At 40.3% G+C, this 26265-nt stretch overlaps 1 protein-coding gene across 2 annotated transcripts in view; it reads right to left on the bottom strand.

Moving 5' to 3' along the window:
* Positions 1-26265, bottom strand: part of CSMD1 (CUB and Sushi multiple domains 1) — a 1403311-nt gene that overhangs the window by 984012 nt on the left and 393034 nt on the right. The gene's annotated exons all lie outside the window — the stretch shown is intronic.

The raw sequence follows: 26265 nt of genomic DNA, 5'->3' as shown, positions 1-26265 counted from the left end.
TTTCTATCTCTTGCATTTAAATATTCAGTAACTCTAGTACGCTACGCGCCTCAAAAAGTAATTTCTTTACGGCGGCATTGTAGATTTTGACTATCCATTATATATCTGCATACGGTTTTGCTCAACTAAGCAATTTTCTTTAATGCCCACCTTCACGAACCAGTGAGCGTTAGGGCAACATTTAAACATTAAAATAATACATGGTTAAACAAATCTAAATAAACTAACCCAGTGAAGACATCATAATTAGTTTCAGCGCCTGCTTTGAGTATATTTTCTTCCAAAATTCCATGTGTTTTTTAATTGTTACTTTACCAGAATTAATCTAAGAAGCATCCCACAATTAACTGTAGCAGACTTTCCAATAATGAAGTTTGCTAAACAAGATTCAGCAGAGTTTAATGGATTTGCATGATTACAAAAGAAATTTTCTTATTTTTCTTAAATTTTGATCTGCAAATGTTTTCAGAGCTCTCTTAGAAGTCAGACTTTGAGAATGTAGTATAATTGGCAAGACATTAATAAATGAAATTCAAGGTGAAGTCAAGACTATTATGAAAAATTTTAACCCAGCTCGATGAAAAATTTTGATGACCCAAATCTGATAAAATTGCCATAACATTCCATTTGGATGTTTTAAATTTATTTTACCCAAATTACTTTGATTTTCATCCTTCCATATCACAGTATAAATGTTGATTTTGTGGAATATTATTTAAAACTGCACCATAAGTTTGGTGTCATTTAAATCTAGATAAAGTAATATTTTTTTTTTTTTTTTTTTTGCAGTATGCGGGCCTCTCCCGCTGCGGAGCACAGGCTCCGGATGCGCAGGCTCAGTGGCCATGGCTCACGGGCCCAGCCGCTCCGCGGCATGTGGGATCCTCCCGGACCGGGGCACAAACCCGTGTCCCCTGCATCAGCAGGCGGACCCTCAACCACTGCGCCACCAGGGAAGCCCACTAATATCTTCTAAAGTAAATGTTTTCGTGAAATAAATTTGCGGAAGTAATTTAAAAACAAAATGTAACACAAAAATGATAAAATATTTTTAAGTTAGGTTGATCATCAGGATGAATTAGTACAACAAATATTGCTAAGCTCAGTAGTCTTGGGAAAATTTTTTCAGCGGAAGAAGTGCAGTGTTGAAGCAGAGCTGTGAGTATGGGAAAATTAAATAAACATAGGAAGCAATTAGTAAGTATGAAGCTCCTTTCTTCTTTCCTTTATAAATGTTCCATCAGTAACAGACCAATTCTTATGTGGGTTTTTTTTTTTTTTTTTTTTTTTTTTGCTGGACACGGGCCTCTCACTGTTGTGGCCTCTCCCGTTGTGGAGCACAGGCTCAGCGGCCATGGCTCACGGGCCCAGCCGCTCCGCGGCATGTGAGATCTTCCTGGACCGGGGCACGAACCCGTGTCCCCCTGCATCGGCAGGCGGACTCGCAACCACTGCGCCACCAGGGAAGTCCTCTTACGTGGTTTTAAAAGAATTTTAAATTTTATTACACCATAAGTTACATTTTAAATTTTAAGTATTAAAAATTATTACATGACTTTAAGGAATGAACACAGCATTTTCAGAAGGAAAAAACTGCTAAGAAATAATCAAAATACGTGATATGTTTGAGAGAAGTTAGAAAAACAGTTTTGAGCAAAATGAATTTTCCTTAATGTGTAAAAATGACAGGAATAGAACATCAAAAAATGTGTTCATAAAACTGTATAAGTCTTAAACCGCACATGACAGGCTGAGAACACATAGACGTTTAGGTGGGTGATTCAGCCTGAGACACCTGCAGGCTGAATATGACCTCTGAAAGGACAGCCCCCTGAGAGCTTGTCCAAGAAATAAATCTCTAACCTGATCCTCAATAACCCCCACTAATCTGTGCAAAGCTCCTGAGCTAAAATCTAACTATGAACTGATACACATACACACACATAAGAGATATTTACTGAATGTGTAAACTATGATTGTTATTTGTTCAAGTTGTTGATTTTTATATTTATCATTGAAACCAATTTTGCAATTCTATTACTACACATATCTTCATGCCCACCGTCTCTACCTTATTCATTTGCATCTATTTTACTAACTGGATTCCAAATCTTTTTTTTTTTTTTTGCGGTACACGGGCCTCTCACTGTTGTGGCCTCTCCCGTTGCAGAGCACAGGCTCCGGACGCACAGGCTCAGCGGCCATGGCTCACGTGCCCAGCCGCTCCGCGGCATGTGGGATCTTCCCGGACCGGGGCACGAACCCGTGTCCCCTGCATCGGCAGGCAGACTCTCAACCAGTGTGCCACCAGGAAGCCCCAAATCTTTAATTAATTACACTCCTAATGATGATGTCACAGAGCAGTGCTATCTATTGAAAATATAATGTGAGTTCCTTATGTTATTTTAAATTTGTAGTTGTCTCATTGAAAAGTACATGCAACAATGAAAAGTAAAGTAAATGTTAAAAATATACTTTATTTAACCTAATAAATCCAAAAATATTCTCACTGCAATATGTCATCAATATAAAAAAGTTTACACTCCACGCTTGGTATAAGGACCCTTCATAGGCTGGACACCACCAGCCTCTCCATTGTCAGCTCTTACTTCTCCTCTCGCCTTTGTTCACTGAGACTTTGTACCACATCCTTCCCTGCATACAGAACCAAGGTCTCCACACAACTTTATCCTCACGCTGTTGGCTCCAGCTGGATCACATGTCCATCACTTTCAGAACCATGTCAAATCTGCCTTCTACTTCCCAGCTCAACTACGCTGCCACCCATGAAGATTTCCTAACTCATCACTTACCAGCATTTACTGAACGTGAACTCTGTGCCACGAGCTTTTCCAGATGTAGGGTTAGGATAATGACAAAGACAAACTCCTTGCCCTCCTTGAACTTATTTTTTCTCCGAAGTCCTATAATATGTAATATAAAGATCTGACACACTAACCACTTTCTACTTTGTAATCATTTTATGCACAACTTAGCCCCACTTCTGAATGAGGAGATCAGTTAAGAACAGATCTATGTCTGATCAATCTTTTTACCCTGAAGTTATTTTAAGTGAGCCCATACCAACCGTTCAATAAATACTGGATACAGATTAATACATTGCCAATAATTACATATACTTAAACAAAATCCCCCATATATTTCACTAAATCCAGCCTCAAATGTGCTACTCTTTCCTATGCAGATAAATTTGTAGAATATTTACAGCCAAGTTTGTTTGTTCTTCATATTTGTGTCAAGCTTCTGAAATTTCCATCTCTTTATTTTATCCTTTTTTTTTGCTCACAATCCAATTTGCTTGAGTAACTTCACTCATAAGGCAAATCAACTGAATCTCAGTTTAATAAAAAATACCCATTATGTGTGACTCTCTCATTACTTATATCAAATACTTGAATGCAATTGTCTGCATGTTTTTACATAAATTATGTTTCAGGCAATACATTAGATTTTGTGTTCTTTCCTGCATAATGTAATAATCAGCATCCTTCATTTGAATATCATAGTTTAATACCACCAAAGAAGTAGATAATATTTTCAAATAAAAACAAAGGCAATGTGTTTCACTCAGGAGTAGATTTAGCAAGGGCAGTTCATCATGCAAATCATTTTAGTAGGTGAGCAGCTAAGATTTGAAAGGATGAGCATAATGGATACGCACGTCCTTTTTTTTTTTTTTTTGGTTGTTTTGTTTTTTTGTGGTACGCGGGCCTCTCACTGTTGTGGCCTCTCCCGTTGCGGAGCACAGGCTCCGGACACGCAGGCTCAGTGGCCATGGCTCACGGGCCCAGCCGCTCCACGGCATGTGGGATCTTCCCGGACCGGGGCACGAACCCGTGTCCCCTGCATTGGCAGGTGGACTCTCAACCACTGCGCCACCAGGGAAGCCTCGCATGTCCATTTAAGGAGAAAGATGCTGCTCCACCTAAAATGTACACTGGGCCAAGCTCATACGATCTCTATCAGCATCGTCCAAAAGAATAGCGGAGATATTCTATATCTGTACTGTGCGATGCAGTAGCTGCTGGGCACATGTGGCTGTCGACATGTGAAAGATGTTTAATGTGACTGAGAAAATAAATTTTAAATTTACATTTAAATCTAAATAATCAATCTGTCTAGTGGTTTCCATACTGGACAGCACAGCTGAGCTAACTCAGACACCAAGTTACAACATACACTATCTCATTCATTTGGCCAACAAAAAAAAAAGGCTTAAGGATTGGCAATATTCCCTAGTGCACTTGCGATTTGGCTACGGTGACAAGTGAAGGTCTACATACCAGAACCCCCTATGGTGAGCGGCATCTAAGGTGACGCCATGATCCCCACACCCTGGTATTCTCTCATCCTTTCCCCTTAAGCGTGGGCTGGACCAAGAGCCTCACTTCTACTAATGAGAATACAGCCAAAGTGATGAGAATCACCTTCAAGATTAGGTTGTTAAAAAGAACAAACGGGGACTTGCCCGGTGGCGCAGTGGTTAAGACTCCGTACTCCCTATGCAGGGGGCCCAGGTTCGATCCCTGGATAGGGAACTAGATCCTACATGCATGCCATAACTAAGAGTTCACATGCCACAACTAAGGAGTCCGCCTGCCACAACTAAGACCCGGCACAACCAACCAAGCAAATAAATAAATATTAAAAGACAATCTGTGGTTTCCATTTCTCTCTTGAATCAATTGCCCTGGGAGAAGCCAAATGCCCTGATATAACACAGCCCTTTGGAGATGCCCAGGTGGTAAGAGGCCAAGGGCTGCCAACACCCAGGTGTGGGAGCTTGGAGAATCCCCCCATTCATCCCACAAGTTCAAATTGCAGTCCTGGTGACAGGTTACTGCCAATTCCTCAGGGACCCTGAGCTGGAGGTACTGTTACAAAATATTCAGTGAGACATGTTACGGCACAATAAGGAAGACTTTACCCAGGGGGTTGGTGGCAGGAGGACAGCTGTCAGCACAGGTACAGGAAGTGCTGTGATGGATTTTACAGCTGGGGGTGGGGAGAGAGGTTGGCCTCAACACTGATTACAGAACGGGCAAGTGGGAATCTATGGCTAAAGCGTAGGGTAGAGTCAGTGGATGGAAAGTTAATAGAAGAAAACCTCAGGGGTAGGGGGGGTTCTGGCGAAACTGACTTTAGCAGGATTTTCGCTGAAGGCAGGCCAGGTGGTCAGCCATCATCTGGGGAATGTGGGAGATGAGGAACCCCATCAGATATTGAGGGTGATCAGATATTCATGGGGGAGGTTCCGACAAAAATGGCTCCGCAGGATTCTTGCTAAAACTCGATTTTACAAGGAAGTGCACCAATGGGCCTAGGAGAAGTCTCAGGACCCTGATGAGTCTGGTCAAGCAAAGAATGTCTATCAGCACCCAGCTTGGCCATGCTTAGATTCCTGACCTACAGAAATTACCAAACAATACGTCTTTACTGTTTTCAACCTGCTGCTACACAGCAGTAAATAACTTCCATCTTAGTTTCTGGGTCCTGTTGTGAGATCCACAGTGGAGGTAGTAACTATTCAGTGCAACAAAGGGTTGCTAGATTTAGCAAATAAAACTACAGGACAATCAGTTAAATTTGAATTTCACATAAACACCTAATAGCTTCTTAGTACAAGGATGCCCCATGCACTATTTGGGACACACAAACCAGAAAAAAAAAAAAAAAAAAAAAAAAGCAGAAAACAAAACCCCAAAGCTCTATGTCTGAAATTTAAATTTACATGGGGATTCTGTGTTGTACCTGACAAGTCTGAACAAATATTCAGTGCTTGGAGCACAGTCTCTGCCCTTGGGCGGTGGCTTAACAGAGGCAGAGGCAGTTGCATAAAGAAGCAGATTTAATTTCATGTGCTGAAACCGAAATAAAGATCGGCAGGGGGAGTCACTGGAGCGCAGAAGCAGGGATTCTAAGTTAAGACTAGAGGCAAAGGTAAGTGTTCTTGGTGCATGAAAAAAACGTTATTCTCTTGGGGGTCCACAAGACAGGAGGAAGACAAACTCATCACCGTATTACATCACGAGACGCCATGCCAAAACTTTACTGAACACATAGGCTTCTGGAAATTTAGGAAAGCTGAATGCCATTTTTAGAATCAAAACTATTGATTCTAAAATAGTTTTGACTCTAAAAAGAGTGGGGGAATTCTTGAATTTCTCAAATAATTCAGGACGCTATCAGAAATTTTTTCATCATGACAAAAAATCGACTGGGGCTTAAATCTTTTAAAATGAAATTCATTCACTAACATAACTGAAAAGCCAGTGGTAAGATTGGCTTGAGGGACAATCCAGCCACATTTTGGGGTCTCCCCTTCTGCTTGGGATCTCTAGTCTCTCATGGGTTTCAAAATGGTAGCTGCCGTTCTAGGCCTTAAGGTACATGACTCAGAGGATGTCAGAGCATCTTTTCCCTCAACCATAGACATGAAAACTGCGGGCATCACATCGATCAGAAGCACAGCAGCTTATATGTCTACTCCTGGACCAATCACTGAGGCCAAGGAAATGCCCTGAGCTCATTGGCTTAGGTGTGGATCACATACCCACTCCTGAACCAATCAGTGTCAAGGGGCGTGGCTGACGGCTGAGCCAAACCTGGGCCTGGAGGTGGGGACCAGTGAAGCCCGAGACCATCCTGTGGTGAGAACATCAGAGCTGAAAGGACGAAAACTGTAGAAGTGTCAGCCGCAGGGGGCATAGCTGGACACTGCCTCCGAGGCTCTGCCGACACTGTCTATCTCGAAAGCAAAGTGTGAAAAAAAGAAAAGAAGCAATTCTTAACCAAGAATCCAGGCGGAAGTATTCATCATTTTTACACTTCATCAATCACAGGGTAAAGGAATGAGTATTCCCATTCTTTCCCGTTGAAATGAAGTCCCTGAGAGAGTAAGTCACTTGCCTAAGGTCTCGGCCCTAAAATTAGGAGAAAAGAACTTTCACTCCAGAGGGTCCCGTGTCTCCCAAACATGCCTTTTTTTATTGTATACGTAGTAGATTTGAAAGGCTGTTGAATCTTTGAGGACCTATGTGTAGATATAAGGAATTCAAAAAATCCCCTCCCTTCAAAAAAGATGCTCTTATGTTCTACGCGGAGCCTGGCTGGGTTATATGATTCTTGAAGCCCCTTTCATAATAATAATTAAGAGTAATTCTGGTAGAAAACAGACCCAGGCTAACATTCTCAGAAAATGGAGGGGCCAGAAAAGGGAGCAGATTGATGGAGCGCGAGGAGAAGGAGGGAGAGAGGGGAGAGGGAGAAAGAGGGGAAGAAACGGGAGACAGAGAGAGAGAAATTTTCCGAACGTCTGGGAGCCTGACAAATCGCGCGCTCACAAAATATTCAGATAAAATATTGACGGGAACGAACACTAGACATCTCAGCCATGCGCTGGCATTTCTACAGATCTGATGTCAATTCCTTAATTTGATATCGAGGTCCTTTAAATTATTATTGATGGCTCCTTGAGATACTAATTGAATTGGAATCACTTATCTCACTCTTTTCCACTTTAAGTGCATTATATTCCTTTTTAAGTGAACCCTGGGTGTCTTTCACTGACGTTTACTTTCAGAGATAAATCCTGCCAAGAATAATATTATGGGAGGACTAGTGTAACACCTTGACCGTCAAGAAAGATCACTGCCAAAAAGTGATTTTTAATTACTTCTTACTGAGGAAGGTTTAGCTCAACTCACAAAGGTGATATCACAATGTCAGCCAATTAAATAAAACCATTTATATTCAATGGGCTCAGCACAGTCACATCCTTGAGGGAGTGAATCTCCTATTGTTTGGGTTAAAGTTATCTTTGCCACTTTTTGCTGATTACTTTTTAACAGTGCGAGCCTGAGTTTGATCTTCTTTCTTTCTTACTGGGGATCTATTTTTCCTGTATTATGGAACACGTTCAATTAACTGACACCTATCTTAAGATAATAAAATGTGCCCAAGCTTACAAACATGTATTAATAGAAATCCAATAAATAAATGTAAGCACTAAAAAAACACCACTTATATTTGTCTGGAAGGCAGGGTAAATATTATAAAATGATCAGACATTCATCACAGCATTATTTATGACAGCAAAGATTTGAAATCAGACAGGTCTAACAACAAAAGCAATTCACATAAACTTAGCACCTTTACCCCAGGGAAGAATTTTATTGTCAAAGATGATGCTACATGGAAAAATAATTGTGAAATAGTATGAAGTTAAAGAGGGGGATGTGTCACTCAAGGGAAATATAATTCCACTTAAGTTACTTACACCTTTGCCCATTCTGGAATCTCCATAACTCCATTTTAAATTTGGTATAGATGATCTTATTTATAAAGCAGAAATAAGAGACACAGACGTAGTGAACAAACGTATGGATACCAAGGGGTAAAGCGGCGTGGATGAACTGGGAGATTGGGATTGACATACATACACTATTGATGCTATGTATAAAATAGATAACAAATGAGAACCCACTGTATATAGCACAGGAAACTCTACTCAATGCTCTGTGGTGACCTAAATGGGAAGGAAATCCAAAAAAGAGGAGATATATGTATACATATAGCTGATTCACTTTGCTATATAGCAGAAACTAACACAACATTGTAAAGCAACTATACTCCAATAAAAATTTTAAGAAAAATAAATGTTCTTACAGCTTTAGAACAAAGAAATCATTTAGTAGTGAGGAGCGAAACTTGAAACAACTGAATTATGAAAAATCACCTTTTAAAAATATTATTTTAGAAGATGATGAAACCAGTACAAGCAATTTATCTTTGAAAGCCTATTTTCTTAGATAGGACGTATGAACAACACACCTGCAACCTTGGGCAGTCCCTGTGAAACCTCAAAACTCCACAAGTGAGTGCACAGATGAAGACGAATCCCAGAGCCCAGAAGAGTGTTGCAAACATGGCAGGGGTGTCATTAAAGTAAAAATAAGAAAAAAAAAAAGATTATGAAGAACCTAGGGGCAGGACAAGAATAAAGGCGCAGACATAGAGAATGGACCTGAGGACACGGGGAGGGGGAAGGGTAAGCTGGGACGAAGTGAGAGAGTGGCATGGACATATATACACTACCAAATGTAAAATAGATAGCTAGTGGGAAGCAGCCGCATAGCACAGGGAGATCAGCTCAGTGCTTTGTGACCACCTAGAGGGGTGGGATAGGGAGGGTGGGAGGGAGACGCAAGAGGCAGGAGATATGGGGATGTATGTATACGTATAGCTGATTCACTTTGTTATACAGCAGAAACTAACACACCATTGTAAAGCAATTATACTCCAATAAAGATGTTAAAAAAGAAGAAAAGTTGGCTGCTGACAATGGGGGCAAATTCTGCAGTTATCTACACTGCCATTTCTGTCACCTTGCCCCTGAAAACTACATTTAGGAAACACTAATCATAATTTCTAAAAATTGAGTAGAACTATAAGAAAGTATAACTATGAAAGAAACAGCATGGTAACCTGTAGAAATGCCATAATATATGAAATCCATGCCAGTGTGACATAGAAGTATAATCCCGAGCTGAGATAATCTCTTCCCTCAGTACTCACCACAGCCAACATGCCCATTGGGAGTCTACCCCATGTGATCTTCAGCAACCCTAAATATTACGGTTAGCCCCGGAGTTAGCGACAAACACTTGAACGCTTGCTTACTAACAACCAGCTCGTTCCATCTCCAATAATCTTGATTATATTCAGAGGAAGAGAAAAAACGGTCTCAGCTGGAGGAGCCGTTGAGATCAGATCTCATGATCATCTCTGCAAAGATAGCTCAGCATCACCTTAAAAAGCACAGGCTTGGAGCCACGCTGGTTGGCTTGGAATCCTGGCCTTGCAACCTGCAATCTCTGTGATCCTGGGCAAATTATTCAACTTCTCAGAACCCAGGTCTCCCCATCTTAACATATACACGCTACTATATACAAAATAGATAATCAACAGGGACCTACTGTAGAGCACAGGGAACTCCGAAATGTGATAACAATAGCTTTGTCACAGGTTTATCATGGAGATTAAAGGCTACAGCGCGCTTAAAGAACTCAGAAGGGCACTTGTAAAGTAGTAAACATGATAAAATTGTAAGTTGGATAATTTTATAAATAGCATACACAATAGAATTTCAAGGACACACTATCTGTTTAGAGATGCAGAAAAGAATGTTTTCTGCTAATTCAAAGTGAAATACAAAGACAGACTGGGCTGGCCAAAAAGTTCATTCGGGATTTTTATAAGCTCTTACCTTTGCTAATTCTTTTACTTAGAAAGTCATCAGCAGTATTCTATCTCCCAAGTCGAGATGCTGATCTATGAAACTGCAAAAATTATTTAATTTAATGGCCAATATAGTTAAGTTACACAAATAGTAACATAAATGCCTAGTGAATGACTACTTTGAGAGAGCACACTCAGACCAGTTTGTAAAATGAATAAAATTATTCATTCGAGGATAATGGAGACCCTCCAAGTGGAAATCTCTAAGATGAATGGAAGGCCCAGTGCCAGGGGTCAGAAGTCCATGGTGCCCTAAACAACCATTTAATTATCAGAGGGACTTTCTCTGGTTCCCCGTGTTCCCCAAGATTGTGGTCTTACTATTTGCGAAGTAGGAAATAAACAACTTGGGCTCAGGAGCCTCTCAGCACTTCCAGCTTCAGGATTGGACTGGAACACACGAATCACCCTTAACAATTACACCTGTACTTTATTCTTCTTTTATCAATAAAAAGTTATAGGTACATACTGCCCAGGTGGACATGGAGAGTTTCAGGTGCAGAAAACAGGGATGGAGAGAGGGGACCCTTCTGTGAAGGGTGGGGCAAGGCTCTCCCCGACGTGGCCCTTGGTACAGAGTTGGAGGAGCAGCCAGGTGCCCTGAGCAAAGAACATTCTGGAACACTAGAAGTCCGCTGGCCGAGCTGACTTTGTCACACCCGTCAGAGCAGAGAGGAAACCGCACAATTACAGGAGACTGGACCAGGTTCTCAACTGAGGGAGGCGAGTCGTTTATCTCAGGTTGCTTGGAGCCTCACCCACGGCCTGAGCTGATCTCTGCATGGAACCAAGCAGAGTGAGGGCAGCACAGCCCTGGGAAACCGGGGTCGCGGGGGAGAGGTCCCCCAGGTGTCCCCCTTGTAACAGGAAGATGCCAGGAAGTAAAATGTAGGGGATGAAATGCAACTATGCACTCTGAAAACCAGTAACTTTCCAGCCCTATAAAACGCAGAGGATGCAGAGGATGAAGGAAGAGAGCATCACAGTTGCTAATTTCTAATATGCCCCTATTTCTGCCTTCCGGGGGCTGGATGCAGCCCCAATTACTTACTGCCCTGGTTCCGTTGATGAAATCAGTAAATTTAATTTGTGTTAAGAATAAACGTTTCACTACCAAATGTAACACAGATAGCTAGTGGGAAGCAGCTGCATCGCACAGGGAGATGAGCTCAGTGCTTTGCGATGACCTAGAGGAGTGGGATAGGGAGGGTGGGAGGGAGACGATATGGGGATATATGTATACGTATATCTGACTCACTTTGTTGTAAAACAAAAACTAACACAGTATTATGAAGCAATTATACTCCAATAAAGATGTATTAAAAAAAAAAGAATAAACGTTTCTCCTCCATAGACTCAATGTTAACTCTTTTAACATTGATTGTTTGCTCACAACAGGAAACATGATCTCAGATCGCTTTGAATTTTGAAGAATTCTATGATGTTTCCTTACTCTTTTAAACACATTGAGGTTAATTTGTAGCATAGAATATAAGGTGTTTTTTGTTTTTGTTGTTTCTGGTAACATTTACAACATTCTGGGACATTTGAACGTGGTCTAGAGGAAAGGTAATACTGTATTTTGATCCCACGTGTGCTCATCTTTGAGATTTTTTTTTTTAATAACAGAATAGACAAGTTGGATTTAATTGATGTCTACAGCATACTACATCCAAAAAAAAAAAAAAGGCAGAATACACATCCTTTTCAAGTTCTCATGAAATGTTCTCTGGGATTAATCACACAGTAGGTTACAAAACAAGCCTCAGCAAATTTAATAGGAAATATATCAAACATCTTTTCCAACCACAATGGTGTGAAACTAGAAATCAACTACAGAAAGAAAAACGTGCAAAGAAGAAACACATGGAGACTAAACAACACGCTACTAAAAAAAAGGGTCAGCAATGAAATCAAAGAGAAAAATCCGTAAATAACTGGAGACAAATGTGAATGAAAACACAACTTTATAAAATCATATCTTAAAGATTTAAAAATGACTTTTAGAGAATATTTAGACTCCTCCATCCACAGCAATGAGAGGAAATACCAGGATGCAACCCCTTTTAAATGGCAAATCTAAGCATTAAGTAGCTTTCAGGAAGTATGCTGTCATCAGTGTAAATTAAGGAACCACAATACAGTGCTCACAGATAAACAAATTCACTGTTATTTAATAGTAAAATAAGAAGGCATGATTTTTTCCCCCAAATAACAGTCTCAAGAGATCTGCTGACACTGCTCCAGGTGGCTTTACATTTTTACTTTCTCAGTGTGTGGCCACGTGGTGACCATGTTACAAGGTTCCTGCTAATTAGACACTAAATAGTTCATATTGCAAGTGGCTGATAGCAACGTGTGTGGCTCTCTTTCCTTCCATTTTATCTCCTCTGAAGCCAAAGATTAAAAAAAGAAAAAAAAGGGCTTCCCTGGTGGCGCAGTGGTAGAGAGTCCGCCTGCCGATGCAGGGGACACGGGTTCGTGCCCCAGTCCGGGAAGATCCCACATGCCGCAGAGCGGCTGGGCCCATGAGCCACGGCCGCTGAGCCTGCGCGTCTGGAGCCTGTGCTCCGCAACGGGAGAGGCCACAACAGTGAGAGGCCAGCATACCGCAAAAATAAAAAAAAATAAAAAAAATAAAGAACATAAAACAGGGCAAACATCTTCCTAGCCACATAACCGATGTGAGGCAAACTGAAATGAGATTGCTGGCAGTATGCACAATGTTTAATAAAAAATAGTTAAGTTATAGGATATATACCACATTAGTCCTAAAATATTTAAATTGCATGTAATTCTTTTAAAGGTGATCCTGGCAGTATGGGACTCTTTTCATTTATGTGAAACTTGACTCTGATGACCCAGAAAAAAGGCAGCCAAATTTTTAGAGGCCACTCTTGCCCTAGACTTCCTTCAGTGCCCGATCAGGCCTCTTATCGCTCTCTGAGGGTATTGACGTGAAAATGTATTGACATGAAAGGGAGTAGACACTGAGCTATCGCCATTCAGGCTGCATCCCAGCCAGTGATACGCAGGCCATCGGCATATTACTTTAGATCTATTTTTGCAAACACAAGTTTTGAAATAAAGTACAAGGGCCTTTATCTTGGAGAAGGGTCTTGACACTCATCATTATTGATGTCATGACAGTTTATTTGTACAGAGTTTATTTGAGGCTGTTTTTAATAATTCAGGTAGAATTAGGTGAGAACTTTGAATCAATTGTCTTTACAGTTCACTGTAAATTTAAGATTCTATGGGTAGCATCTCTGTTGTTCATCCAACAGAGGAAAGAAAACCTTCTTAAAACAGTTGTTTTTTTTACCTTTTCGCTGATTATCAGCAAGAGAGAATGTAATTAAAACTATAATTAGTCAATGGCTTTTAAACAATGTCTGAAAAGGAAAAAACACACACTTCCATTAGGAAGGAAGATGAAGGGACTCCAAGAGTGGGGAGGGTGGGAGAGGGAGACTGGGAACACTTGAAATTTCCACGTACGTGTTACTAGATCTGATGGAAGTCGGCGTCCCTGTGTATTTGATGATATATTTGACAAACCACAGGGAGTAACGAAGTCACAGCTGTTGTGCTGCTGCTGCCTAGTTCACCCTGTGTGAGGTGGGTACTGGGCTGGGATGTGAACAGTAATAACCTTTTGTTGGGCAAGGGCACTGGCGCGCCACGTTCTGTTTGTGTTAATTATCTATTACAGGAAATTCATGAAATTCATATTTCAGTTAACTGAAACAATCCTTTGTAACCCAGATTTGCAAGTCACCCCTCTGAAATCGGGGACAGATGCACACACACGTGCCACGCCCTTGCAGACACACATGTGCTGACATCCTGGTACCCACAGGGATGTGAGTCCTCATGTGCCCACCTGCACAGAACGTCTGAGCACATTTTTACCTCCAGAAGTAATTTTGAGTGACTCAAGATGAAGCCTAGCGCCAACTGCGTTTGTTAATAGTAATAATAACAATAACAATAATAACAGCAACAACGATAAACCCCATGGGCTTCCAACTTCAGCTAAGTCATTAAAAGAACAAAGGAAATACCTAGGGCTAGCAAAATGTGTTTCTGGGATTTAAAAAAATCAAAAAACCACAATATTTCTGCTAGGAAGAGTTGTTGACTTTATACTTTTATATTAAAGCTGCATTAACATTGCAGTCATCACTGACCTTCCTTCAAGTATGTTGGTATCATACATGACGGTGTGTTCACTGAACAGGCTCTGAGAAATGGCAGTGCCCACCTGCCCATGGGTAAATTCGCATTCATCAGAGCAAACGGCTGCCTTCCCCACACAAAGATCCTTCTACTGATGTCCTTGACCCTTATTTATATTGGGATGCTTTATAATGGAATAAGTAAATGTCTACAAGTAAGATTTCTTTGCATCCTAATTAACCCTTTCAACATTGAAGAAACGTATCCTGATAAATCATGATAATTAAGCTAGCCCAAAAAGAAAAATGTAATCATGTTGCCAGATATTAAGGTAGGATCAACGAAAAGAGCACAGCTTTTTAAAATATTAAAGTTTAATTGGTACATGATATACAGCCTTGAATCAGTTCTAAACTCTTGAAGTCTTACAATTTCAAGAAACACTTGCATTTTTTTTTTTTTTTTTTATCTTTCTGAGTGGAGGTGCAGTATGGTGACTCAGAACAGAGACTCTGGGGCAGTTTGGACTTTATTCAAATCTGGTCTCTACTGCTGCTGGTGATTTGGCCTTGGGGCAAGTTAACTTCCCTGAGTCTCAGTTTCTCCACCTACAAAGATGCAGCTACTTCGCCGAATGGTTGTGACCCTTGATGACTTAACACGCGTTAACGTTAATTAGAGACTGATACCAGTAGAACACTGTGTAAGGAAGATAAGTAAGAGCGTTTGAAATACAAATGAAACACTACAATTTTACCTAGAGATATAAGCTTTTTCTAACTGAACTGGACTCAGAGATGATCTACTTCCATGTTTACACTGTCACAGAACAGGAGCCCAAAGAAGTTTTAAAAAATGACAGTAGTTAATGGCTTAACCAGACTGGAAGCTTTGGTTTCATAACCAGAGAGAATTCTCATCACAACTTGTTAACAAACACTTACAGGACAACCACCAAAACCCAGTAAACGCAGCTAGCTAACCATACAAGGTATCGATAAAAATAGAAGCACCGTGCTTAACGTGCTTGCCATCTAATGTGGGGGGAATGGGTCCCCGAAGCATGTGTGTTACCTGAACTACACCCAGCAAATGTGTGAACTCACCCATGAATCACTGTGCCTTGCTTGCTTAAGCCTGTATGTTGAGAGAAACCTACAAGGTAAATTGAAAGAAAATGAAAAGCCATATGAAAAATTCATCAGGTTGATTTCAGATCCACCTGCCTTCGCAAAACACATGATCTCCTTCTAACTAAATGTGGAAAGGCCATTTTATTTTAACGGCGCTTCAGTTCACTTTGTTTTTCAGGTTGAATTGAACTCCATGTTCTATCAAACGATTGGGGCTGTGAATCAGCAAAATCAAAACTGTGAGTCTCCAGACCTCAGCAACATCAAAATTGGACAGCGATTCACAGAAGAGCAAAGAAAAGGCACATTAGCACAATTCAACTTCCTTAAACCATCTGCACCGACAGCGAAGCTCCCAGACACGTGCCCCCGAGGATTCCGGGGGGTGGGGGCGGGGGATGAGCAAGCTTCCAACTGCGTCTAATTCTCTTGCAACAAAAGTATCCAAAATCTCATCTCAAGAGCCAGAGACAATAGCAAAACAAAGCAAAACAAAGAAGTCGGTACATTTTAAAGATGAGATGTCTTTACTCCAGGGCACCACCAGGCACTTTGTAAAAGCACAACAAGCAACTTTAAAAATGACACGTCAAATAGCAAAGACGGCTGAATGCTATCAAAATAGGGTTAGTTAATATTATACATGAACCGGATGGCTGTCCAGATGATAACTTGAATGCATGGCTTCATAATATACACACTGAAACGGACCCAGCAAGTTGCAGAAGGAGCTCTAATCAGCAATCCTGGGATGTCTGTTTTAGGGTCTTTCTCTTGCCCTCTGTCCCAAGTTGTCCCCGGGATGTCAGGCGGCCACCCTGTGAATCCCACCCCCGCCAAGTGACTCTGGGTGAACATGAATGTTAGCAACAGTGGAATCGAGCTCTAAATAAAATGAAAGTGATTTCAGACACACCCGCTGACCTCAGAGCACAGGGGATTTTAGGATGCATCACCCAGCTAGTGGGCATTTTACTCAGCAGCGGGTTTGCACTGTGACAGTATAAGGCAGGGATATTTGCTTGGGGGCTGAATTGAGACATGAAATCTGCAGACCTGGATGTTACCAAAGCGTCCCAGCATATTGGTGACCAATGCATCAGTGCAATGAACTGAATACATATACCACCCCCCCAAAATTCCTATGGTGAAATCCTAAACCCCTGTGTGATGGTATTAGGATGGCATTGGGAGGTGATAAGGTCAAGAGGGTAGAGCCCCCATAAAATAGATTAGTGGCCTTATAAAAGAGACCCCAGAGAGCTCCCTTCCTTCTTTCTGCCACGTGAGGACACAAGTCTGCAGTCTGTGACCCACAAGTGGGCTCTCACCAGAACCCAACCATGCTGATCTCAGAATTTCAGCCTCCAGAACTGGGAGGAATATGTTTCTGCTGTTTATAAACTACTCACTCTGGTACCTTTTATAGCAGCTTGATTTGACGAACACGGTCAGGCATAAAGGATCATATATTTTACTGCCTTTGAATGGTTCCCACCATGAGTTTGCAGGGGACTTCCATCTGCTTCCAGGCTCAAACTCACACGACTCACGATGTGTGCTGCTAATTTAAATGTGTTCAGGATCAAACTGAATGCTCAGGTGTCCAGCTGTGTGGCCTATGTCTGTTTACATATATCTATCATATCCCCAGGGGTGGAAGGATGGGCGTGAAGGAAAGACCTGTGGCTGGCGTCTTGCTGGTACCCCTAAGAGCACTGGCTGAAGAGGTCCGGGTCCCACAAGGCCCTGGGAGAAAGGAAGAGGTAAGGAGGCAGGGTTCTCACACACAAGAGCATCAGTGACGAGGGAATGAGGAGCCATAGGGCCCTGGGAGGGACCAGTCAATGTGATGCCACGAGAGGACCAACGTTCAGATGTTTACCACGCAGAGACCCACAGCCTTTCTGGATGAGGAAGGGGGAAACCACCACCAACACATAGGGGGCTACAACCACACCCCCAAAGACGTAGGTGACCCAACGCAGTGGAGGTAAGTTTGCTTCTGGTAGAGGCAGCGGGTAACAGGGTGACTCTTTCTTCTCCCACCTCTTCTATCTCTTCCCCACCCCTCAGTGGTGGGACAGTGAAGGTGGGAGACAGGTGAGCAGCTTCCCAGGGTTCCAGACACCCAGCCCAGCTGGTATGGGGGGGTGGCAAGAAGAGGTACCAGTCTCGAATAAAATCAACACCCCAAGGGAACAGAACCAAACCTCCCCAGAGTGACAGCTTTCAATAAGTAAACGTGACTAACCAGTTAGGGAACTGGATCGGGGTGATGGTAAAGGATGCTACAGCAGGGAAAGGGGACTTGGGCAGGGCGCAGTGTAACCGCATTTGGACGGTATGAAGTCATTGAGATGCCTCAGTCAAACTGGTCACACACACAGGCAAGAGACCAGAGAAAACACAATGTTTGATCCCAGGAGATGGGAAGGCAGGTAAATTTTAATTTCTTCTTTTCAAATGAAATGTCCTACAATTACTGTATATTCTTTTGCTTCTATGATTGTGCTTTTTAAGCTATTATAAAAATTACAGCTGCTTAAACACAGAAAAAAAATGCTATAATTTTACTGCTATTCTAAATGTTACCATGGACCAACACAACGGTCCATTTTACATGATGATGATAAAAATTGCCAAACAACTAAACTATGGTCCTATCAAGCTTATATATTTCAACATCTCACATTAGTAACTAAATTTCATCCAATAATCAGCATTGCTGCCTCTAATACTGAAGTAAAGAGTGAGTGTAGAAATTATAATGAAGGGATAATTAAAATTTCCACAAAGTCACTCCATAGGATGGCTATAGAAGCTTGGGAAGAACCACAGACCTAATTCCACATGTTGGCATTACTCATGATGATTGGTCCTGAAGTGATGGACACACCCAACACCCTGAAAATATCTAACAATAAATGCAGACACAGCCTTCACTGGAACGATGCCTTGTCTCTCCCCTAATGGACAGCAATTATCATGTTGATAGTGCCAGGAAGTATCTAACAACACATTTTTATTATACTTTTAATGGCACTGAATACAAAGTAGGACATTTTCTTTCCTCTTTGGCATTAATTTGCTTTCCCTCCTCCATCCCCCATAGGAGGAGGGTGGTGGGGAGTCATGAGTTTAAGACTTTAAGGGGGTCAGATTCACACTGTGGATAAACCATGTCAGTGGTTAAGCAAAATATGAATTTGCGGAATAAGAAAAGCATAACTTTTTTCCTATATTGATAAACGAATCAGGAAGCTACGGAAGGGATTTCTCAGCTGCTTTGATTTTAACATAACGAGTCTTAAGCGTATGGCGCCACAGGCAACATCTCCATTATCAATTGCACCTGCCTTTTCCAGATGGGGGTTGCTGGGTCCCCAAAGAGTCTATGAATTCTACTGGCCTTCAGCATAATTGGTTTTCTTTGCCGTCTATATTTTTGTGTGCATTTAAAAATATTATTCTGAGAAATAGTTCATAGAGTTTACTAGGATGGCTGAGTTCACAGAACAACAGTTAGAAATAGTACTTCTGAACAGACATCCACAACAATATCACTTGTTTCCCCTCCTTTTATTTTAATTACAACTCTTTGCACCTTGCTTCTATTCAGATTTTGTGAATTTGTGTGTGTATAACTGCTTTGTACAGCGCTCTTGTGTGTTTCCTCTTATAATCCTTTTCCAACTGAGCAAAGTTGACTTTCAATCTCCATTCTAGAGTAAACTCTGTTCCACCAAATCATGGGACATCTTGGGGGTGGCAGGGTGTGGGGACAGCTCACGTTTAGAAGCAACACACCGAGCTCTTACACACAACTTTGTAATAAGAACTTGGGAAAGATACTTGACCTCCTGAGCCGCAGTTCTCATCTGTAAATTCCTCACATATTTGCGTGAGATTGCACACAGAAAGCACCTAGCACACCACTTGACATGAACCTACGCCCAGGTATGTTAAGGAAAAAAAAAAATGTAGCAGTGTCAAAATTTCACTTGAGGTTATATTTAACCTAATGTGTGAAAATGCTAAATTCACACATTTTCTGCATTAGTCATTGGCATGTGAACAGTTTAAGGGATGATTTTTATTAGTTCGAGATCTGTATCAGAAATTTACTTCCAAAATGTGGGGATGCTGTAATACAGATGGGTAGCATTTCAGAGTGACAAGGAAAATGGAGATGGTGTTGGTTTTAGTGGATAAATAAGTCATACAATTCTATTGCACCTCAGCTTCCTGAAAGATAGCAAATTAAAAAGGTAAATAGAAATATGTTTAAAAGGGTCAACTGTCATTCAAATATCAGCTACATCAGTATTGTATCTTCACGACTACACCACAAGCTACTGGAGGGGAGACAAACCAATTCACCCTGGATTCATCCACAAAGCCTTGCACTGTGCTTGGAATACATCAAGAATTCAATCCATGTTCAACGCATGAAGCAAGACAGGGACGTTCAGGATGAATGTCGTTAATCCAGTGTTATTTCTTAGGGATCAGATCCTTTGAGCCTCTTAAACTATTTTCAAATTATTCAAGACTCAAGTACCACACTCCATGTGGATGGAAAATCGGATGATTGTTTTTTGTAGATTTGCACTAGAGAACAAAAAGGAATTTCTCTTTACAATGGCTTACTGTGAAAATAAAAAAAAAAAAAAGGAATATGTACTATAATGGCTTACTGTGAGAAAAATGTAGGTACTCAGTACCGGATAAAACAAACTTTATGACCAAGGAATGGTTACTATGATTCTCAACCAATACAGGAAAAAAATAAGCTGAATGAAAAACGGTGACAATGAAATTTTCAAGGGCTCTGGATGTCTTGAAAATTGTCTTGACTTGTGGTTGCCAAGCAGGGGTGGGTGGGAGGGATGGGTTGGGAGTTTGGGAGTAGCAGATGCAAACTATTATATACTGAATGGAATAACAACAAGGTCCTACTGTATAGCACACGGAACTATATTCAATATCATGTAATAAACTGCAATGGAAAAGAATATAAAAAGAATATATATACGTAGAACTGAATCACTTTGCTGTACAGCAGAAATTAACACAATACTGTAAATCAACTAGACAAAAAAAAAAAGAAAACTATCTTGAATTGTCATGAAATCCTGAACAATAATTAAGTCTGTGTACCCACATATCATCATTATAATTTTTCTGGTAATAGTTTATCAGAAGTTATAAATTTCAGTGAGTTTTCCTTCCTTTACTGTCATCTGAAATTGCAAATGTTGCTCTTTAATTACCTGAACAAAATGGAATTTAACACCACACTCATTATGACAAAAGTCTGGCTAGAATTCCAGAACAATTCCTTCACTCAATCCATTCATAATATTGATAATTCCCTTCTGATCACACTGAGTCAAACTTTGGTTTGCTTTGGTTATAGTAACATGCAAGAAAAGCACTAAATTTTAAAAACACACACCATTAAAAATCACAGGAAAATCAATGCAAACTGGAATCAAAGGGAAACCCCAATATATCCAGAGAAAACTCTAACTTGAAAAGATACGTGCACCCCAATGTCCACAGCAGTACTTTTCACAATAGCCAAGACATGAAAGCAATCTAAGTGTCCATCGACAGATGAATAGATAAAGAAGATGTGGAATATATATACAATGCAATATTACTCAGCCATAAAAAATAATGAAATAATGCCATTTGCAGCAATATGGATGGACCTAGAGATTTATCATACTAAGTGCAGTCAAACAGAGAAAGACAAATATCATATGATATCACTTATATGTGTAATCTAAAATATGACACAGGGCTTCCCTGGTGGCGCAGTGGTTGAGAGTCCGCCTGCCGATGCAGGGGACACGGGTTCGTGCCCTGGTCCGGGAGGATCCCACATGCCGCGGAGCGGCTGGGCCCGTGAGCCATGGCCGCTGAGCCTGCGCGTCCGGAGCCTGTGCTCCGCAACGGGAGAGGTCACAACAGTGAGAGGCCCGCGTACCGCAAAATAAATAAATAAATAAATAAAATACGACACAAATGAACTTATTTACCAAACAGAAACAGAACCACAGACATAGAAAACAAACTTACGGTTCCCAAAGGGGAAAGGGTGGGGGAGGGATAAATTAGGAAGTTGGAATTAACAGATACACACTACTATCTATAAAATAGATAAACACATGGTTCTACTGTATAGCTCAGAGAACTATATCCAATATCCTGTAATGAACCATAATGGAGAACAATATAAAAAATTGTATATATTAATACATATTTTATATAATTATATATATATAAAACTGAATCACTTTGCTGTACACCTGAAGCTAACACGACACTGTAAATTAACTATACTTCAATTAAAAAAAGGTTAAAAAAAGTGAAGCTTGATTAAAGGTACTTGGATTCATGTCTTTTCTAATTCCCATACTTAAATTTGGGGAAATTATTTTATTTTTTATCCATAGTGCTTTCTTTTTACACGTTTATGCTCAGTGCCTCAGACTTTGTAACATCCTGCAATCAGAGATAGAATAATTCAAATCCCAACCATCAGCTTCTATCTAGTTGACCTTGGACCAGTGCCTAACCTCTCCGAGCATAAGTGACTTCACATATAATCATCTTTTACAATTCAGATTACTAACCCAAGGACTAAGGAAAGTTACACGTGCAGAATGTGTGATCCAGTACCTGGCGCAAAAGAAATACTGGTCGGCGTTCTTTTTTTTTTTTTCCTGCAAGTTAAACAAACAAACAAAACGTGGAATACCGTAAGTAACAACTGTAGAATAAATTGAGGTACAAAATACCAATGAGCCCTGATGAGCCCTTGATCATACTTTTCATTTCCATAATTTTCTCAAATTTTACCAAAATATATATCAAAAACTGAAGGGCAAAGAAAAAAATTAAACATTAGTGAAGGCACCAAAAATTCAAAATCTCTCCAGGGTGGTTTACGTACCCAGACTCCACTGTGACCAGCAGTTGAGTCTTGAGTGCTTCCTGCCAAAAGCCTCCCAGTTGGACCTAATCGTCAGAGATGATCGTAACACATGTAAATCATGGGGAGAATGTTACATCTATTTGCCCTGCTTGGTAGCATTAATTTAAGCCAACCATAAAAAACTTGGGACACAGAAAACAATTTATATCTAAGTGATGGTACTCTGGAAGAGTAGTAATGAGGACATTTCATTTCATTCATTTGTTGGAAAACTCTTAATGCTTGCGTCTCAATTTAAGTGTAAAGTTTTTTGTTTTCTCTCCAGAGAAAAACATTTCGATCAGACATTGCTAGGGCTGGTCGGTTGACCAGCTGTCTTAGTCGGCAGTATTACTTCTGTAATGACACAACAAAACGACATGGGACTGTTCCATGAATGATGTCTTTTCTTCACAGTATAGTTAGGTTTTTATTCATTTTCCTGAATGGGCTTTAGAAAATGAAGCATCTGCCTGTTTGCTTTTCAAGAGCTCAATGACAATATGGCATTTTAATGCCTTGCTCCATCTTTTTTTTTCTTCTTTATGCATTTCATTGTTAAGTTCTGTCAGTAGGAGAATGGAGAGGTTATGGAAATAAATAAAATGTTTTATGGAGTGGGTTATAGTTAGGTCTTCAAAAGCAAACCTGTACTTTCTTACTTAAATATGAAACTGATTTTTGTCCACATATAGTCTGCAACAAATCACTGGTGGAGTCATTTCAAAATGTTTTTTTGTCACCTCCCTCCTATCACGATGAGAATCATAAACATGCTATTGAATAAAAGACATGGTACCCACCCTCACTGGGCTGACAGTGGGGGAGGGAGAGCAGATAGATGCTCGGACATGTATTTAATTCATAATGGTAGTAAGAGTTAAGAAGAAAAAAAGATGATTATCAAAGAGTACGAAAGTGAGAACTGAAATACCAGGAAGTACCTATAAAGAAGGGACATTTAAGCTTGAAACAGAAAACACAGGTAGGCAAAGAATGAAGAAACCGTTCTGAGGAAAAGGAACAGCCCATGTGAATGGGGAGAGGCAGGAGAGAGTTGGGTGTTGCACATCTGTCATTGGCAGGATGCAGCATGATACCCTCCACCACAGCCGTCCACATCCTTATCTCCAGAACCTATGAATATGTTCATCTCCTCGGCCAAAGGGTCTTTGCAGATGTAGGAGTCAAGGATGCTGAGCTGGGGGAATGAAACTGTCTTGAATCCTCTGAGTTTTGCCAAATGGTATCACTTGGGTCCTTTTTGGCTATGGTCAGAGGGAGATATCATTAGGAACAACAAAAAGAAAGGTCAGAAAGATGCAATGCTGCTGGCTTTGAAGATGGAGAAAGGCGGAGGTGGCGTGGTGAGCCAAGGAATGCAGACAGCCTCTAAAAGCTGGAAAGGCCAAGGGAACAGATTCGCCATTGTTCCTTCAGAAAATAATTCAGACCTGCAGCACCTTGGTGGTAGCTGGGTGATAATCTGGTCAGTCTCCTACAAAACTGTAAGATAAAAACATTTGGCATGTGATTTTTAAGCCACTAATTTTGTGGTAATCTGTTGTAAGAGCAATAGAAAACTAATACACTCTTACTCTTTCATGAAGAAAACAATCTCAATGGGCAAAAGGAAGAATAGTCCATCTTCTGTGAATCAAAGTGTCCTCTGTTATTAAACAATGGGTTCTGAACACGGAAATGAGGGTGGCGGGAAGCAGAGGTCTTAGAATGAAATAGGAGCTGTACTATTCATATTTCAGTTTCATCTTTGGTCATTTGTAAAGTAGGTCTGGGATAGATAGATCGATACGCAGAACATACACAGATATATGCTACTGTAAAATGAATTTTCAAAGTATCTGTTAATACTTAGCACCTAATTAAAATTCACTGGGAATTTTATGTGTGGTATACCTGACAACCCTAATTTCAAAACAGTCTTTGAGACCACCACCATCCTCTCATACGTGATATCCATTTATGTGGTGGTAAGAAGAAAACTTAGTTTTCAGGTTTTTGTTTTTGTTTCTGCTTTCCAAGAAACAGAATTTTTCCCCCCCAGTTCCAAGTTAGCGAACTGATAGAACATTATTTGATAATCTCTTTAAAAATTACGAAAGACAGAAATATATCCCACAATCCAACTCTAAAACCGCTTTCCCCTCAGGAATATCTGAGTTTGTCAATAGTTTTTAGATTGTCAGACAAACCATATTTGATCTTCCAAAATATGTTACCCTATCTTTTAGAATGTAGTAGGAATTTTTATACCTCTTATATTCCATAACTACAGGAAGATTCAATCTAACTAGTTAAAACATTTGCTAAATATGTGTGTGGGGAGAAGGTATGTAACAAAAAAAACTAAACTACTTTATAAAAATTCCTTTCTTGTTTATTATAGCAAGAGTGATTTATCTCTGATTTTTTCATGACAATATTATACAGTCTACTAAATATTCAGAGATACTTTTAAAAAAACATGATTTGACATATACACTTTCATTTCAACTCAACTATGAAGTTGTTCTTCCATAGAACATTTGGTGAAGAAATTCCTGATTTAAATCATCTCATTTCACATTTCTCTTTGCCTAATTCCTAGGGAAAATAATTCATAATACCTAATATTTTTTCTGTTCGTATTTTTTAAAAAAAAAACCATTTAAAAGTATTCTGTGTCTTTTTATTTACTGAAACATTTTAGACTAAGGGCTAAGGGATTAAGATAAATTCCATTAGGCAAAGTTGTACAAAAATGATGTCAGCCTTGCATGTGCTTCATCCTCTTGTAATGTCACCAAACATTAATTGCTTATTATGTGCCAGATTATTCGCTTATAAAAAATGCAACTGAGCTCTCCAACAACCCAACTGAGGTAATTATTTTTACCCCATTTTATGGATGAAGAAACTGGCACTGAGAGTTTAAAGAACTTAACAAGTTACAGGGCCCGTCAATGGGGAGATGATCTAAACAGGAATGAAGTCCATCTGAAAGCTACACTCGGTACCAGGGCACGTCACTAATGGCTGCTGTGACGCGTTTACAAAGTTCCTCTCACCAAATAGCATATACTTAGGTCAGCTCAATTCACTGGTCACTGTGATATGAACAGATATTCTGGCCATGAATAAATAAATGCCTGTGCTAGATATCTTATTTAGGTATAAATTGAAAATTCTTTATTGATAGCATACAATGACAAATAAAACTACAAAGGCAGCAAATGAACTTCCTTTAATATTACCAACTCAGAAAAGTACTGAATCTTCCTGTAGGCTAGATTTTTCTGATTCTTCAGTTACTTATTGCTTTCTTTCTCCTAAGTCTCCATTCTCATGACCAGTCTACCTATGGCATTTTCATTCTCTGTTCTTCAAAGAATATACAGTTCTCCCCACCTCAGCCATAAATCGTTTCTGGATCAGTGCCCATTCCCTCCAATGTGAAGGTCAGGAAGGTGAGTGAGTAGGAGAAATAATTCAGGGATAAAGAGAGGGATGGTACCAGCCACTTTTCCCCTGCCGTTATTTGTACTGCATGTAAATATATTCAGAAAAACTAGGATTTCAAACTACTTTCAAGGAAAAAAGTAAGTGAGGATTGGGTACTTGTAAGTTGTCCCAATTCTTATG

The sequence above is a fragment of the Tursiops truncatus genome, chromosome 21 (assembly GCF_011762595.2).
Source record: "Tursiops truncatus isolate mTurTru1 chromosome 21, mTurTru1.mat.Y, whole genome shotgun sequence".
Taxonomy (NCBI): domain Eukaryota; kingdom Metazoa; phylum Chordata; class Mammalia; order Artiodactyla; family Delphinidae; genus Tursiops; species Tursiops truncatus.
The sequence above is the reverse complement of the archived record's forward strand: the minus strand, read 5'-3'. Positions and strand labels throughout refer to the sequence as shown.